General features: G+C 42.6%; 1 long non-coding RNA gene across 1 annotated transcript in view; it reads right to left on the bottom strand.

The window, feature by feature from the left end:
- Positions 1-13,065, bottom strand: part of LOC123329674 — a 50,286-nt gene extending 37,221 nt beyond the window's left edge. Inside the window, exon 1 of the long non-coding RNA XR_006545186.2 lies at positions 12,977-13,065. This is a non-coding gene — a long non-coding RNA (uncharacterized LOC123329674). The remainder of the gene's footprint in view (positions 1-12,976) is intronic.
- Positions 13,066-17,271: the final 4,206 nt, after the last annotated feature.

Raw genomic sequence — 17,271 nt, 5'->3', positions numbered from 1 at the left:
AGACAGATAATATTAATATGTCTTATTTAATCCAATACATCTAAATTACATTAACATGTGTAATCAGTATAAATATTTTCCTACATGTTAATGTAATTTAGATGTATTGGATTAAATAAGACATATTAATATTATCTGTCTTTCACATTTTAATGTGCCTTCTAGAAAACTTAAAATTACTTATATAATTCACATTTGTGCCTTGCATTATATTTATTAACATATTGGACAACCTTGATCTAGAGTGCTGTCCAATATATAAAGAGAGAGGCATAATTGTATATGCAGGCTGATAAATTTTAGTTAACAAGATACCATTCTCCAAAAATAGTGAACTAGCATTATTTCTGGGGAAGGCAATGGCACCCCACTCCAGTACTCTTGCCTGTAAAATCCCATGGACAGAGGAGCCTGGTACGTTACAGTTCATGGGATTGCAAAGAGTCAGACATGACTGAGTGACTTGGGCCATCTCAATTCAGGTTAGTCACATTGCAAATTCTCAATAGCCACATATGGACAGTGTCTACAGTTTTAGATAGCACATCTCGGGACAATTTATTTTTTTCCTTTTCTAACAGCAATATGGTGAGTCACAGCCAGAATTACAAATCAAGCTCTATCATGTGTATTTTTTCTCATTGAGGCCACACTGCAATTACACTGCAGTGTAATTAAAACGAGTAATATGATGAGAGACATAATACTTCAAGTTGCCAGGTGAACAGAAATGATTGTAGAAACTGAAGGCTAGATGTTAGTCAAATTCAACAAAAGGTGAGTCACTCATACAGAACTGAGCGTTACTGAACGATCTTGTAAATGAATGCAGGTTAAGTTCCTTCCTGCTTCTGAAATTCTTTTGTTTTGTTTTATTTTCATTTATTTCTTTCTTTTAAAGATTCTTTATAATTTCCCTGGGACCTGAAGGACATGTACATTAATAGAACCAGCACATGTTATTCCACTTCCCAGATGACACATATTTTAGACATAACATTTTAAAAGGGAACATCAGGATGCTGAACCATAACCTATAAATACCAAATATATTTAAAAATATAAGACTGATCATGGACATTAGGAGGCTTCATCGTCCTGAGTCTCTAAATGTCTTGTAATTCAAATTGTTTCTTGAAGAGTCTCAAAACAACAATAAATAGCTTCAGAGATACAGACAGGTATGGAGATAGACCAGTTCATATACACATCAGCCAAGGGACACACTGGTTTGGGGTATTTATTGCTGCATAATGAACTTCTCCAAATACCAATTGCTTAAAACACCACTCTTCAGTTCATCTGTTCATGATTCTGAAATTTGGACAGAGCTTGGCAAGGTGCACTTATCGCTCTTCTACATGGCACCAGCTGGTGTGGATCACTGGGTACTAGGGAAGAAAATTCCACAATGGCCTCTCACACAGCATCTGCTGTCTGTTGACCGGGAGCCCAGCTCTGGCTGCTGGCTGAGAGCCTCGGCTCTCCTTCAGGTGGCCTTTCCATGTGGCTAGATTGGGTTCTCAAGGCATGTTCAGACTCCCTCAATAACAGCTGACTTCCCTTACATCCTGAGCACCAGAGAAGAGCTGCTGACCCTTCTTGAGTTTCCGCCCTAGACCTGGCACAGCATCACCTTCACAGTATCCCATTACTCAAAGTACCCGTCACAAGGGTAGGCCAGATACAAAGCGAGAGAACCATGAATACTGGGAACTATGTTTCACTGGGGGCCACCGAAAACACTAATTCACATGAACGAAATTGTTTCACATTTTAAATTTTCAATCAATTATTTTCTGAATCTTCAATTTTTTTAACAGCCTATTGATGCTCTGTTGTTGCGATATCTTCTCAAATATCTGAGGATATTAATAAAAATCATTTAAAGTTTTCCCTTTTTTCCTAAATAGTCTGTTTCCACAAAGGTCAGATTTTCTTTTCTTTTTTAAACTTTCTTTTGAACTAGTTTCTTGTTTTGTTTCCCGCCCTTGGTCTTTCTCCTTTAACGTGCTGATCTTCCTCAAAAAGCTTGTCATCCTGGGTTTCCTTTTAGATTTATAAAAGAAAAACTAAGTCAGTTAATAGAGATGCTGGCACAGGTTTCCTCTACAGTTTCTCTGATACCCGAGTTCCTAAGTGAAAAAGTTTGGCAGTGAGCTTTGTGTACTTGTGCAGAGAGAGGGATAACCATACAGGTATGTTTGTGCGGAGCAGACAGGCAGGCTCACCCCTGCCTCCATCCTCGTGGTAAAAATAAAGACAGACTTACTCTAAGGTGGCCAGCATATTCCCGCATCTAAGCCCTAGACTCTCTGAGCAGATTCTCCCTCCAAGATCAGGTCTCAGGTTTCCTGTTTGGGGCATATACTGCTATTGCCAATTGCTCTGTGTGCTGGGGGACCAGTGGTAGAAAGGGAGAAAGGTGTTTGAGTAACAGACTCACCACCTCAGTAGATTAATTGTCCTGATTACTACCCCACATCTCTCTTCTACTCTTGCTGCTGCTGCTTAGTCACTTTAGCCATGTCCAACTCTTTGAAACCCTATGGACTGTAGCCTGCCAGGTTCCTCTGTCCATGGGAATTCTGTAGGCAAGAATACTAGAGTGGGTAGCTGTTTCCTTCTCCAGGGGATCTTCCCAACCCAGGGATTGAATCAGGGTCTCCTGCATTGCAGACATATTCTTTACCAGCTGAGCCACCAGGGAAGCCCCTCTTCTACTCTTAAAAGTGAAAGTGAAGTTGCTCAGTCGTGTCCGACTCTTTGAGACCCCTTGGACTGTAGCCCACCAGGCTTCTCCGTCCATGGGATTCTCCAGGCAAGAATACTGGAGTAGGTTGCCATTTCCTTCTCCAGGAGATCTTCCTGACCCAGGGATTGGACCCAGGTCTCCCACATTGTAGGCAGACGCTTTACCATCTGAGCCACCAGGGAAGTCAGCTTCTACTCTTCGTACCTGCTATTTCAGAGCTTGGACCTACTCTGAATCTCTACTTGGGAGCAGAACTTCCCTGTGTGCTGCAGCCCTCCCTGGAGAGTGTTCTGCTGGCAGCTCAGGTATCTGAGAAGATATTGCATCAACGGAACATGAATAGGCTGCTGAAAAGTAGAACATTTAGAAAATAATGTGATTTCTGCTCTAAAAGTTTAATAGTAGGGCTGGATAATAAGGCAAGGAAACTGTTAAGCTCTTGTGTGTGTGTGTTAGTGCCTCAATCATGTCCAGACTCTTTGTGACTCCATGGACTGTAACCCACCAGGTTCCTCTGTCCATGGAATTCTCCAGGCAAGAATACTGGAGTGGGCTGCCATTTCCTTCTCCAGGTGATCTTCCCAACGCAGGGATCAAACCTGGGTCTCCTGCTTTGCAAACAGATTCTTTACCATCTGAGCCACCAGGGAAGCTCACAGAATTAAAGAAAAAGAATATAATCTATGAAAGACACGAAGCACCAAACCAAGTGTTCAACATCCATCCCCTCAAAATCGAATCCAGTTAATGCAAAGAGGATATAATTGGGGGAATAAAAAAAAATAAATTTCTCAGAGCCAAAAAGCAACCCCCTAAAATCTTCAGAATGAAATGTGTTCATCTCAGAATGAAATGAATCCATTTTTATTCATGCTGAGTAGCATGAATAAAACAAGATACACATACATTGGTACAAAACCTCACCAAGGCTAGAGACTCCTGAAAGCTGCCATAAAGAAAAAATAACACACACAAAAAGTAGGTAGCTACAAAGGGTCAAATCTTAGACTGATGATAGAAACTGTATTATCAATACTGGAAGCCAGAATACATTCTAGCTATACCTCCAGGGTACTGAGGAAATAGAACTTGTGACCCTACACCCACCGGCATGGCTGTCCCATGGGAAGGATGGAGAGAGGCAGAGGATACAGCAGAGCATCTGGGTCCTTCCCCATAGACAGAAGGTCCATCGTATGGTCGCACAGGACACAGGCCAGCAGCACAGCTGGAGTACGACCCTCACATCTCCCTAAAAGTACCCGGCTCCTGCTGTGCCACCTGGTTCAGGTGAGCATTCCAATAGGAAAGCCCTATTTAGTGTTATTTTGTATTGAACCCTCTTCCTCTGACTTCTTTCCTGCCAGCCCACCACAAGCAAGTAATTTTCAAGAATGTTTACTGTGAGACAGAGTGAACTCAATGTCAGTCTGCAGGTGCACCTGCCCTCCAGTGGATCTACATTTGAAGCCAGTTTCTGCTCCAGTCAGTCACCATGGAGACTAAGTTCATTTCAGAACTGCAAGGAGTCAAAGAGTTTCTCTCCTGCAGTCTTTTGGGGAAAAAAAAAAATAGACTTGGCAATCCACTTGGAAACTGAAAAATGAAGTGAAAAAAGAGGAATTTAAGAAAAAACGTATGGGAGGATCTACAATAATATGGAATTATTCCAAGGATAAAATGTAAAGCAGATAGTTCCATAGACAGTTTACAAAACAATTGACCCAAATTAGAATTTGAGGTCAAAGGACTCCAAGATGACCATCTCAAAGAATGAATTTCAGTTAAAAAAAAAAAATAGTATTACAGACAAGGAAGAATTTTACTCTTTAATAAGGAAGTTACTCTTTCCCCTTGATACACAAAAGAGAAAGATTTAGAAATTTGGGGAAAAACAAACAAAAGTAAGAAAATCCCATTGCAAAGATGGAGCAAACTAAATGACATGATTTTGAGCAAGGGTGTAAAGTCAGAAGAGAATTCATTTGACACATGCACTGGAACATTTTCCTTGGAACTGCAGTTTTAGTGACATGATATCATTAGAATTTGGGTCTGCAATAAGTGAAAAATATGTAGTTACTTATTATACATTATAGTGTTACATTATGCCAATATAATGTTAATTTATATTAGTATATTTGCAGTTATTATAATAATTATGTTTAATATTATAATAATTGCAATTAATATATTAAAATTATAATCTTATACCAATATAATATTGGTAGTGACATTTTATTTTTTGGACTCAATCTATAGACAAAACATGAGAGATATAATTATAGGTACAGAACAAAATCCAAGTGGTATAACTTTACAAAAATAATACAGTAGCACAAATGACAAAAGAAGAGGTGAAAGAGGCTGCATTATCTCTGAAGGGCCCACTTTTACCAAGTGATGGCACTCCCTTTACTGAGTCAGTTTACTGAGTCAGAAGTACATACTTGAGCAGATTGTTTAGTTCATTCTAAAATTACTTATTAAACACCCTCCACATGCTAGCATCGCTCTGGGTCCTGAGATACAGTGCTGAGCATGTCTGTAGGGCTAACAGGCACATTTCCTGCCCTTATGGAGCTCACAAGATAATGTGGAGAAGAGTACAAATGGACAAAATTCACCATCATTGACAGCAGGCCAATACTGGCTACTGTTGTTTAGTCACTAAGTTGTGTCCGACTCTTTGCTACCCCATAGACTGTAGTCTGACAGGCTCCTCGGTCCATGGGATTTCCCAGGACAGAGAGTGTTCTGCTGGCAGCTCAGATATTTGAGAAGATATTGAATCAATGGAACATGAAGTAAAATTAGAAATGGTTAAAAGTGCTTACTTTGGGGAAGTTAGACTGGAGGGTGGGATAGGGCAACAGAATTTAAGAGACTAGTTTTCCACTTACCTCTATTTGTACTGTTTGAACTTCTCCAAGTATAAGAGCTCTGTTAATAATATTAAAAAATACAAAACCCAATATTGCGGTTTTTAACCAGCAGGATCAGGCTGACTTACGCTCCACCTAACGTTGCATGGAAGACCTGATGTCAGGGCTTTATGACTCAAAATTCAGTGCAAAGAAATGCTGCAGCTGGGAACCATCTGCTTAACATACACTGAGTAGATTTTCATTCCATAATTGTACATCTGGATATTTTAATAGCCGAACCTGATATGAAACATGCTTCTATAAATACACTGAGCTTCTCTTTCTGCCGCATTTATTGCTATAAATTAGCTGACTTTTAATTTTTAAAGTGTTGCTTTTTTAAAAGCACCATGAAAAACTGTAAGTATATACTTATCTATCTATGAAAAACAGATTTTCAAGTAATTTAACCCTTCTGAAGCCAGCCATAATGTGTAACAATGATCCTTGCAGAGCTGTATACAGAGTTCCGTTTTGCCTGCTCCCTTTCTGTCTTGCATCTTTCTCTCCCCAACCATCCATTCACTGCCAAGATCCTCCAACACTCCAAGACTCTGGGGTTGCGAGTGGTCACAGAGAGCCTGGAAGCCTCGACAGTGGTCAGCTTCAGGATCCAGTGGAGCCGAGGGAGAACTGGGACACCAGGACAGACTGACTCTGGGTTGGGAAGGGACTCCCAGGGCAGTACAGGGGAGTCGGAGGTGAGTGCTGAGGGCAGGGCAGAGCAGAGGGCGTCTGCTCCAAAAGCAGGAGGGGAGGAGGCTGCTGCAGTGAGAGCTGGCCAGGAGTTGAGGGCAGTGAACTTAGCGGCTCCAAAGCGAAGGGCAGGAGGAACTGCAAGGCAGGGGTCTCATGAGGGAAAAAGGACAAAGCAGCCGAAGCTTTGTGGTACATTTGCCTGGCCGTGATTGCAACATGTGTATGCAGGAAAGGGGGCGCGACCGAGGACCTGTCCCCTTGGGAGGGGCTTCGGCCGCGAGTCCAGGGGCCACGCCCACCTAGAGACTCAGCGGTATGGAGTGGTGTTTCTGTTTAATGAACTCAGAATTGTGATGAATCAGTAATGCAGCAGAGTAACTACTGGAAGACCACGCCTGACCGTGTTTGCACATCTAATCTGCTTCTGGCCACCTCTGCTGTCATCTGTAGAGTTTATGCGCTCAAGTGGCCTTTCCACTTCCATCTCCAGTCTGTCCCTAGACACAGGTTCTGGGTCACAGCTCCTAGATACTGAAGAAACCCAGAGGGGGAAATGTGTCTTTTATCGACCATCTGAATCAGAACTTAGCCTGCTTAGCCGCTTCAGTCCTGCTGTCTCTGTGAGACTCCACTGACTGTAGTCCGCCAGGCTCCTCTGTCCATGGGATTCTCCAGGTAAGAATACTGGAGTGGGTTACCACCTCCTTCTCCAAGGGATCTTCCCAATCCAGGGATCAAACCCACATTTCCTGAGTCTCCTGCATTGCAGTCAGATTCTTTTACCACTGAGCCACCAGAGAAGTCTCATAGTGATTTCAGAAGGAGCCGCCTTCCCTGTCGCAGTTTTGAGAACTCCATCTCTGGCCCCTGCCAACTTGGATGCTGACCCTAAGGATGCCAATGGCTGTTTATTCTAGGACTGCCATCAATCCTCTCTTCCGGAGAGTTCATACCACTAGTAAACACGAGGAACCAAGAACCATTCATGGCCTTCTCTCCGCCATATATTTCCTTCTACTCTGAGCACCTTATGTGTATGCGTGCCAAGTTGCTTCAGTGCTGTCCAAATCTTTGTGACCCTAAGGACTGTAGCCTGCCAGGCTCCTCTGCCTATGGCATTCTCCTGACAAGAATACTGGAGTGGGTTGCCAAGACTTCCTCCAGCTGAATGCTTTGGGACCCCATGTTGCAGGATACAGCCTTGGAGGCAAATTGACATCAAGTGAAATTCCAGCTTAATCATTTTCTACTGTGAAGCCTGGAAACATTTCTTAATTTCTCTAAGCTTCAGTTTCAAAAAAAAAAAAACGACAATTTGAGAATATTAACAACTATTTCATTGGGTTGTACTGAGAAATGAAATGATGTTCATGAAGGGCCTGGTTTCAAGCCTGGCACATTGTACAGACACGTGTTCATCTTTGTTCTCAAATGCCTAGACCAAAAAAAGTTACGGTTTAGTTACCAAGTAAGAGATAGGTATGTCTAAAGCAAAGGTAACCAGAGGGGGTTGGTTTGACATGGTGTTGTAGTAAGTATTAAATTTAATAATATTTGTAAAGCACTTAATGAATCCTAAAGGAAATCAACCCTGAATATTCATTGGGAGGATTGATGCTTAAGCTGAAGCTCAAATACTTTGGCCACCTGATGCAAAGAGCCGACTCTTTGGAAAAGGCCCTAATGTTGGGAAATAATGAGGGCAGGAGGAGAAGGGGCAACGGAAGATGAGATGATTGGATGGCATCACCAACTCAACGGATATGAGTTTGAGCAAGCTCTGGGAATTGGTGATGGACAGGGAAGCCTGGCGTGTGCTGCAGTCCATGGGGTCTCAAAGAGTCAGACACGACTGAGCGACTGAACAACAACAGAAAGTGCTTAATATAGTGCCTGGCTCTTAAGTACTGTTCAATCAATTATAGTCATAATTATTAATGAAACTTACAAATTGCCAAAGTTGGTTGGCCATGCCCTACATGTAGTTGACCATAGTGCTTATAAAATTATAAAATTGATAGCAGAACACAGCTCTACTGATTTCTTAGAGTGTCTCCTATTCCTACCAGCTCTGAACTTGTTCTCTTTTATTCTCTAATGGCACAGATATTCTGAGATCACCTGAACATGAAAGGGAATGAAGCAGGACTTCCCCAGTGGTCCAGTGGATAAGAATCTGCCTGCCAATGCAGGGGACATGGGTTCTATTCCTCGTTTGAGAAGATGCCACATGCCAGACAGCAACTCAGCCCATGCACCACAACTACCGAGCCCATGAGCTAGAACCTGCACACCACAACTATAGAAGTCCATGTGCCTAGAACCTGTGCTCTGCAACAAGAGAAGCCACTGCAATAAGAAGCCTGCACACTGCAATGAAGAATGACCCTGGTTCGCTGCAACTAGACAGTGCCCACACAAAGCAACGAAGACCTAGCACAGCCAAAAAAAAAATTAATAAAATTATTTTTTAAGAAAAGTGAATGTAGCAGACACAGTCTGTTTCACAGGGCTCTTCAAACTCTTCACAAGGCTCACTCTTCTCAGGGGTCCCAAACCACAAGCTCCCCAAGATTCTGTCATCATTACTGGCATTAAACATTTGCCGAATGTCAGCTGTATGCAAGCTGACCATTCTGTGAACTCCAGAAACACTTTACATGTATCAGATCTGTTTCAAAGCATGTCCTCTTCTCAGCAGAGGTCTCAAGGAGGCCCCATTCTCCTCAATGTATTAATAAACACGTTAGGATCCATGAAGGGGGCTGTTCACTGTGCCAGGCCTTGCATCAGGCAGTTTGTACACATTCTCTCATTTAATGCTCGTGCTGTGCCAGGTAGCTAACATTACCTCCAATTTACAGATGAGCTATCTGAGGTCAGAGAGGGTAACTTGCCCAAGGCCACACAGAGAGTCAATGGGAAACAAGTGCCATTAAACTCAGATGTCAGGGAGGCACCTGACAGCTGACATGATGCCTGGACATACGGTTGTTGACCACTCCCTCCTCTTTCACCCCTTATGCCAGGCTGTCCCTTCCTCCGTTATGGCGGAAAGAAATAAGAAAATGTACTTGCATGTAGCAAGATTGTTGCAATTGCTCTAAACCAAATTCACTGTGTTCTGTGCTAGACTGAATGGCTGAAACCTACAGTTTGGTCTGACCAAGTTACAAGCATGGTTGCCTTCCACTTCCAGTGCACTAAGAAAATTGAAGGAAAGCCTCTGTGCCAGGTCACTCCTGAAAGATTTCTGAAATTATACCTGCTTTCTATCTCATACCACTGTACTATATGTCAGCACCATGTCAGAAAAGCAGAACTTACTTTAGTCAATATGGAACAGAAATAATTGGCAGGCATGCTATTACTCACATGGAAATTCTCTCCATCATAAAACCCAAGTCTAAGAGTTCCTGCAAGAAAACTCAGTCCTGTTCCTCCTAACTAAGCCAGTCTACTTCTGACCATCCTCCAGTCTTTCTGGAAAACAGAGACACATGGCACTATTTGTTTCTTGCCAAGATAATGCCAGGACCTACTAATAACATCAGCTTTCTCTATGACGGACAGGTGGATTCTGCTGTCCTTCCTGGAGAAGGGGAGCAAAATCACAGAGGACTTTGGGCAGAATCACAAAGCCAAGAAAGTAGAGCCAAAAGCTGAGAATCCTCTTTTTGGTGTGTGTGTGTGTGTGTGTGTGTGAGGGAGATGGTGGGTGCTGGACAGTTACCAACAGTATTCTTAATTTGAGAAAGACTATAACACTTTCTCAAAGACCTGTGTTTGGGGTCAAGTGTGATAAACTGGGGGTTTCCCCAGTGGCTCAGTGGTAAAGAATCCACCTACAATACAGGATCTTCAGGAGACAGGAGTTCAATCCCTGGGTCAGGAAGATCCCCTGGAGGAGGGTACAGCAACCCACTCCAGTATTCTTGCCTGGAGAATCCCATGGACAGAGGAGCCTGGTGTGCTACAGCCCCTGGGGTCACAAAGAGTCAGACATGACTGAAGCGACTTAGCAGGGCATGGCACATGATAAACTGGGCATCAAAGACTGTGGAAAGGGACCTGACTATTTGGTTTGTTCCATTACCAATGATTCCCTCACTCATTCATTTCTCATCTATTCATTTAATCACTTATTCTACAACCATGACTGACTACCTACCTTGTCAACACCTAGGAAGAAGACAGGGAAAACCCAAGAAGATGGATATAATTCCAATGCTTTGTGGTAAGAGCTAAAGAGTTTACCTTCTAGATGCTTTTCCTGCATTTTCTGTCTTCTAAACACCCTGGCAATTGTCTGCTTTCTTATAATTTGTCTGAGTTTTACTCTTCCACGATCCAGATAAGAGATAACATTGATTGAGTGCTTTTTGTATGTCAGGCAATATTCTGAGCATTTTCTTATTTATATATCATAATAGTGTGATGAGATAGGTGCTATTAATATGCTCATTTTCTCATAAGAAAGCCAAGACATTGTGCAATGGTCATACTACTAATATAAAGAGGAGCTTAGTTTTGAAAGCAGGCAGTGTAGCTACAAAGCCCCCATTCTTAGCCATTGCACTATCTGTATAATGGATGAACTATTTGACCTTAGAGAAAATTTTAAATGTATAGTTTTTGTTGTTGACTTGAATGATATAATTTTATACATCTTAGAGTTGTTGCTAGTGGAAACTCTTGAAAGCCTGTTCAGTACTAACCTCAGTCATTAATAGCCAATCTTGAAACAAGGCTGTGATTAGTTCTCCAGCAGCAGGGAAGCAACAGAAGAGGTGAAGGCAGAATCCTCTAACCAGGGGATGCGGGATACTCTGGGCAGAAAAGGGACTATGAGGAATGAGGGCTCAGCCAGGGGCGGGGAGCTGGGATCAGCTACTGTGGAGGAGATAAAAGAGTGCGCTGGGGACTCATAGGCTTGGAGAAAAAGAAAAGACCAGTAAACAGGTGACTGGGGGCTTTGATCAAGAGCAGGATGGAGACATGGTCTTAAGCTGAAGGTGAGAAGGAACAAAAAGGAAGCCTTCAAAGCTGGACAGGTTTGCAAGGGAGGGGGGCAATGGGTGAGGACACGTAGGTTTGTTTCTAAAGTGCTTCTGTATATTAAATATGCTTTCACACGGTTTTACTCTGAATGACATCACACTTTAAAGATCTGCATAGAAAGTAAAGGAGGACCATCTTCTGAACATCCTCACTAAGCACAGGACATGCACTGGATGCTGCATCTACAGCCTCTCTCATGACCTGGAGTCTTACGAGGCAGTTCTCATTAGGTATAAACACAAGGGAGGCACTGAAACCCAGAGAGACTGTCAGAGTCACACAGCTGATAAACCAGTGTCTAGCACACAGTCTTCAATGACTATTTATTGAGCCATGAATAAATGAGTGTATGGTAAAATGATAAAGCAAGCAAGCAGGCAGGCCCATCCAGCCCCAAAGTTCATGCTTTGTCTCCTGTACTGGTGGTTTTAAATTGCGAGCCACAGAGCCCTGGGCTAAAGTGAGGAGGAATAGAGTGGAGGAGCTGCCTGGAGAGTGGCGCACCTGGTCTGCTATTCCTGCTTTGACAAGAGCATCTCTGCTTCCACATGTGCTAGGTATTGAGTTTTACATATAATTTTATTTGAAGAAAAGGGTCTTCTTCTACAAAATGCTTCATAACTCCTGCCCTGTACCATGCTGTCTCCTAAGCATATATAAAATCTATGAATGAGTTCAGTTTAATAAAGATGTATATTAACATAGAGTGAAAACTTAAACTCATTTCTGAATCTTAGTAACAGCCTCCTTTCCTGGTAAGTCTTATGAGGCCAGCTGTCTATAATATCCAGCATACTGAAGAGGCAGTTAACGATGGATGAAACACCCTCCAGGTCATTATGGCCGGCGGTTCACACCACAACTCCAGCTGCCAAGGTTCAACCCTAGTTCTGCCATAACCTATTTGTGGGATTTGGGGTAAGTGATTTGACCTCTCTGTGCTTTAGTTTCATCTGTAAAATATGGTAGCTATCTTGTAGGGTGAAAGTGAAAAATCGTTTAGTCATGTTCAACTCTTTGCGACCCCATGGACTGGTCCATGGAATTCTCCAGGTCAGAATACTGGAGTGGGTAGCCTTTCCCTTCTCCAGAGGATCTTCCCAACCCAGGGATCAAACCCAGGTCTCCCACATTGCAGGTGGATTCTTTACCAGCTGAGCCATAGGAAAGTCCAAGAATACCAGAGTGGGTATACTATCCCTTCTATAGCAGACCTTCCCGACCCAGGAATTGAACCAGGGTCTCCTGCATTCCAAGCGGACTCTTACCAACTGAGCTATCCTGTAGGGTAGACACGTTTTGTGTTATATCTGTGAATGTGCTCACTGTAAACAAATGCACTTAGTTGCCTTAACTACTCATTCTTGCTGATACAGGATCCCAACTTGGAGTGGCCTTCCCAAGTTTCATTTGCACAAATTCCAGTCAACCAAAGATACCAATACTCCTTTGACTTTCCTGGGGTCACCAGGGAAACATAATAAGATACACAACAGTCTGGCCTGACTTATGTTAGGAGAATTTGCAGGCTTACCTTGACAGCTCCTGCTTCTTGGGAATAGGTGTGTGCTGCTGTCTGGGGTCCAGCTGTCTGGGGTCCACTATAGTCCCAAAGTGGTTTTTTTGGGAGGAAGCAGGAATACATAAAAATTGTATATATTTAAAGTGTATAACATGATGTTTTGGCATATGTATAAATTGTGAAATAATTACCACAATTAAATTAACTAACACTTCTCATGGTTACCTTTTTTATATATGTTGAGACACTAGAGATTTATTCTTTTAGCAAATTTCAAGCATACAGTATATTCTTATTAACTATAGTCACAATGCTATATACATTAGGTCTCCAGAACTTACCCATTCTATAACTAAAATTTTATACTGTTTGATCAATATCTCCCCTTTCCCGCATCTCCCAGACTCTGGTAAAGTAGTGAAAGTGTTAGTCGCTCAGTCATAACTCCATGGAATTTAGCCCACCAGGCTCTTCTGTCCATGGAATCCTCCAGGCAAGAATACTGGAGTGGGTAGCTATTCTCTGTTATTGTTCATCTGACTCTTTTTAGAATCCCAGATGTAAGTGAGATCAAGTGTTATTTGTCTTTTTATGTCTGGCTTATTTCACTTAACATAATGTCCTCCATGTCTCACAGTGGCTTTTGATCACATATTAATAGTAAGTAATATCCATTAGTTAAAGTGACTTATCTGCTGAAACAGGTAAGCCCCAAGTCCCAGTAGCATAACATATTAGAAGTTTATTTCTCATCCTTGTAGAGTCTCATTGGTGCCTAGGGGTAGGGGTGAGATGTGGTAAGGGGGTCTATTCTACACAGTCATCCAAGGATCTGCATTGATGAAGAACACCATCTTCAACATAGAGTTTCCATCATGGCCTGGGATCAGCATTTAGCCTCCAGGTGGTATACAGGAAGTGAGAGAATAGAGGACTGCATGGTGGGTTTTATGAACCAGACCTCGAAGGAATGCTTAACACTTCCAATGGCATGCCATCAACTAAAATGCAGCCACAAATCCATTCCTGAGGACAAAAGTAGCCGTGAGGTGTCGCCCATTTGTGTACTCATTGGAAAACGACCAGACAGTTTTTGCCAAACAGTTCTGAAAGAGATGGGAATACCAGACCACCTGATCTGCCTCTTGAGAAATCTGTATGCAGGTCAGGAAGCAACAGTTAGAACTGGATATGGAACAACAGACTGGTTCCAAATAGGAAAAGGAGTTCATCAAGGCTGTATATTGTCACCCTGTTTATTTAACTTCTATGCAGAGTACATCATGAGAAACGCTGGACTGGAAGAAACACAAGCTGGAATCAAGATTGCCAGGAGAAATATCAATAACCTCAGATATGCAGATGATACCACCCTTATGGCAGAAAGTGAAGAGGAACTAAAAAGGCTCTTGATGAAAGTGAAAGTGGAGAGTGAAAAAGTTGACTTAAAACTCAACATTCAGAAAATGAAGATTATGGCATCCAGTCCCATCACTTCAGGGGAAATAGATGGGGAAACAGTGGAAACAGTGTCAGACTTTATTTTTCGGGGCTCCAAAATCACTACAGATGGTGACTGCAGCCATGAAATTAAAAGACGCTTACTCCTTGGAAGGAAAGTTATGACCAATCTAGATAGCATATTCAAAAGCAGAGACATTACTTTGCCAACAAAGGTCCGTCTAGTCAAAGCTATGGTTTTTCCTGTGGTCATGTATCGATGTGAGAGTTGGCCTGTGAAGAAGGCTGAGCACCGAGGAATTGATGCTTTTGAACTGTGGTGTTGGAGAAGACTCTTGAGAGTCCCTTGGACTGCAAGGAGATCCAACCAGTCCATTCTGAAGGAGATCAGCCCTGGGATTTCTTTGGAAGGAATGATGGTGAAGCTGAAGCTCCAGTACTTTGGCCACCTCATGAGAAGAGTTGACTCATTGGAAAAGACTGTGATGCTGGGAGGGATTGGAGGCAAGAGGAGAAGGGGACAACAGAGGATGAGATGGCTGGATGGCATCACTGACTCGATGGACGTGAGTCTGAGTGAACTCCGGGAGTTGCTGATGGACAGGGAGGCCTGGCGTGCTGTGATTCATGGGGTCACAAAGAGTTGGACACGACTGAGTGACTGATCTGATCTGATCTGATCTGATTTTTCTGTTGTTATGCAGTTCACACACACATGCACACAAACACATATACATAGGCACAAATTTAAAACAAATATAAAACAAGATTCTCATCAAATAATGCTCTGTGTGTAATATGGTCTGATAGCTTCTATCTCATTTTAAAATGTTGTCATGACCCATTAAATTGATATTATTGCTAATAGGTCTTGACGTACAGTGTGAAAAACACCATAATTTTTTCAGAGAAAAGCCACTCTAAGGCATAGCTGTTACTACTAACCTTAGACACTGAGATGTCATCAGTGAGAGAGAAAACGTCCTCTATGGAAATCATTTTCAAACAATTGCAGTTTTCAAGAAATAAGCCATATAGTTCAACTACAGTTAAAGTAGTAAAATAAGAATGTTAAGAAATTTAAGTGAAATGTAAGTGTTCATACAAAACTAGGAAGACTTGAGTCCAGTGTGGACAATCAAGGTCTTGCTGGCAAATGAGAAAAAATTCTGTAAGGGTTTGAGGTAGACCAAATAAATATCATTAATTTTTCCATGTGAATTTGGAACCACTGAGCAGCAGAGAAGGCAAATAGGCAGTCAAATGCTGTCTTTGCTACCCATGAAGTCAATACTGGACAATGTGACTTCCTAATATTAAACTCAAGCAGGACTTCCCTGCCCAGCCACAAGCAGTGGTGAACAAGGCCTCCTGAGTGGGGCTTGCCCCTGAAAACTTGCAGCATAAAGGGGCAATCCAGAATGCTGGATTAACCTCCAGAAGGAAGCAGGTGTTACTGACCACATGTGCCCCACTCGCTGGGGGAATCTGAATTGGGGGGGGGCATGATGCTGCCACCAGCACCCCCCAGATGAACACAAGAAGCTAGGGGAGAGGCACTTCCCCCCATGTACACCACAAGGCAGAGATGTCAGCATCAATGGAACCCAATCAAAGTGCTTTTGTTTTCTACAGAGATATGTTTGCAACTTCATAACAAGTGGAGCCATGACTATTTCAAAATTGATATTTCTGATCCCACAGATGTCTGTGGCTCTATGCTGTTTCTGAGAATGGGACATATTATATTCCTCAAAAAAGACAAGTAAGATACATGCCACCTCCCCTCCCCTGACCTAGGGGCTACATTTATGCCTTCCTCTTAGTCAGGATTCCTGACCATATACTGGCTTACAATGTTATCCCATGATTTTTGTTAACCCAAGCGATTCTTAGGATAGTAACTGGAGATATGTGGCTTAGTCTTACTCAACTCTTTGTCTCTAAATGTGCCCAGAATGAGACTTTGTACATAGTAGGTTCTGAAATGCAACTTGGGACTCAGTGAAGGTCTTTTTCCTACAAACAAGAAATGGAGAGGGGGGCGGGGAACAGTGCAGAAAGACTCATCCCACCTGGGATGGCCCTGCAGGACCCTGCTCAGGTTCAGTAGGGAGCAAGCAAAAAGCTTGTTATGTAGCAGGTAATTCTTCAGGCCAGAGAGAAACAACCTCACATTATTTATATTCCAAAAAGACCTTGCTGGGCAGGGAACAGATCCCAAAGGCTGTGGGGCTGTGATAAGTGACTCTTTCCAAACAATTTTCCTGGCTCAGTATTGGGGAGTTCAGTTTATAAAGCTGCTTGAAGAGGGGTTTTGTTTGTTGGCTTTGTTTTAAAAGCTGTGTCCAGGGTTTACCTAGATGGCAGGAAAAGCTTTTCTCAACAAACCTGAATGCAATGGAGGCCTGGGTCTGAATTCGTTCATAAGGCAAGCAATACAGACCAGTCACCTGTGACCGAACGCTCACCACCTCGCCCACATCTCCACCCACCAGGGGAGTTTTGTTTTGCTGGTTGGCTCCTGGGACCTCATTATTCACATCAGAATGATGGATAACAAGAGAAGTAGATGGGACTTAGATCTTAACCTCTGCACTGGCAGAGAGTTACAGGGAAAGGAGGAGATGGAGGAAGCAGCAAAAAGGAAAAGGGAAAAAGAAGCGTATGTGGGTTGATGAGTTTGGGAAACTTCATAATAAAAGAGATGGGAGAGTTTGACAGAATCTGTCACACTGGAGGGATACTGAGTGAGAGGGAAGGAGGAAGGGAGAGAAAAGTTGTTTTCTTTTTTTCTTGAACACTTCATTTCATTAAGACAGTGAGTAAAGCTTACCCTCTTTTTA

This window comes from Bubalus bubalis, chromosome 16 (genome assembly GCF_019923935.1).
Source record: "Bubalus bubalis isolate 160015118507 breed Murrah chromosome 16, NDDB_SH_1, whole genome shotgun sequence".
NCBI classification, from domain to species: Eukaryota; Metazoa; Chordata; class Mammalia; order Artiodactyla; family Bovidae; genus Bubalus; species Bubalus bubalis.
The sequence above is the reverse complement of the archived record's forward strand: the minus strand, read 5'-3'. Positions and strand labels throughout refer to the sequence as shown.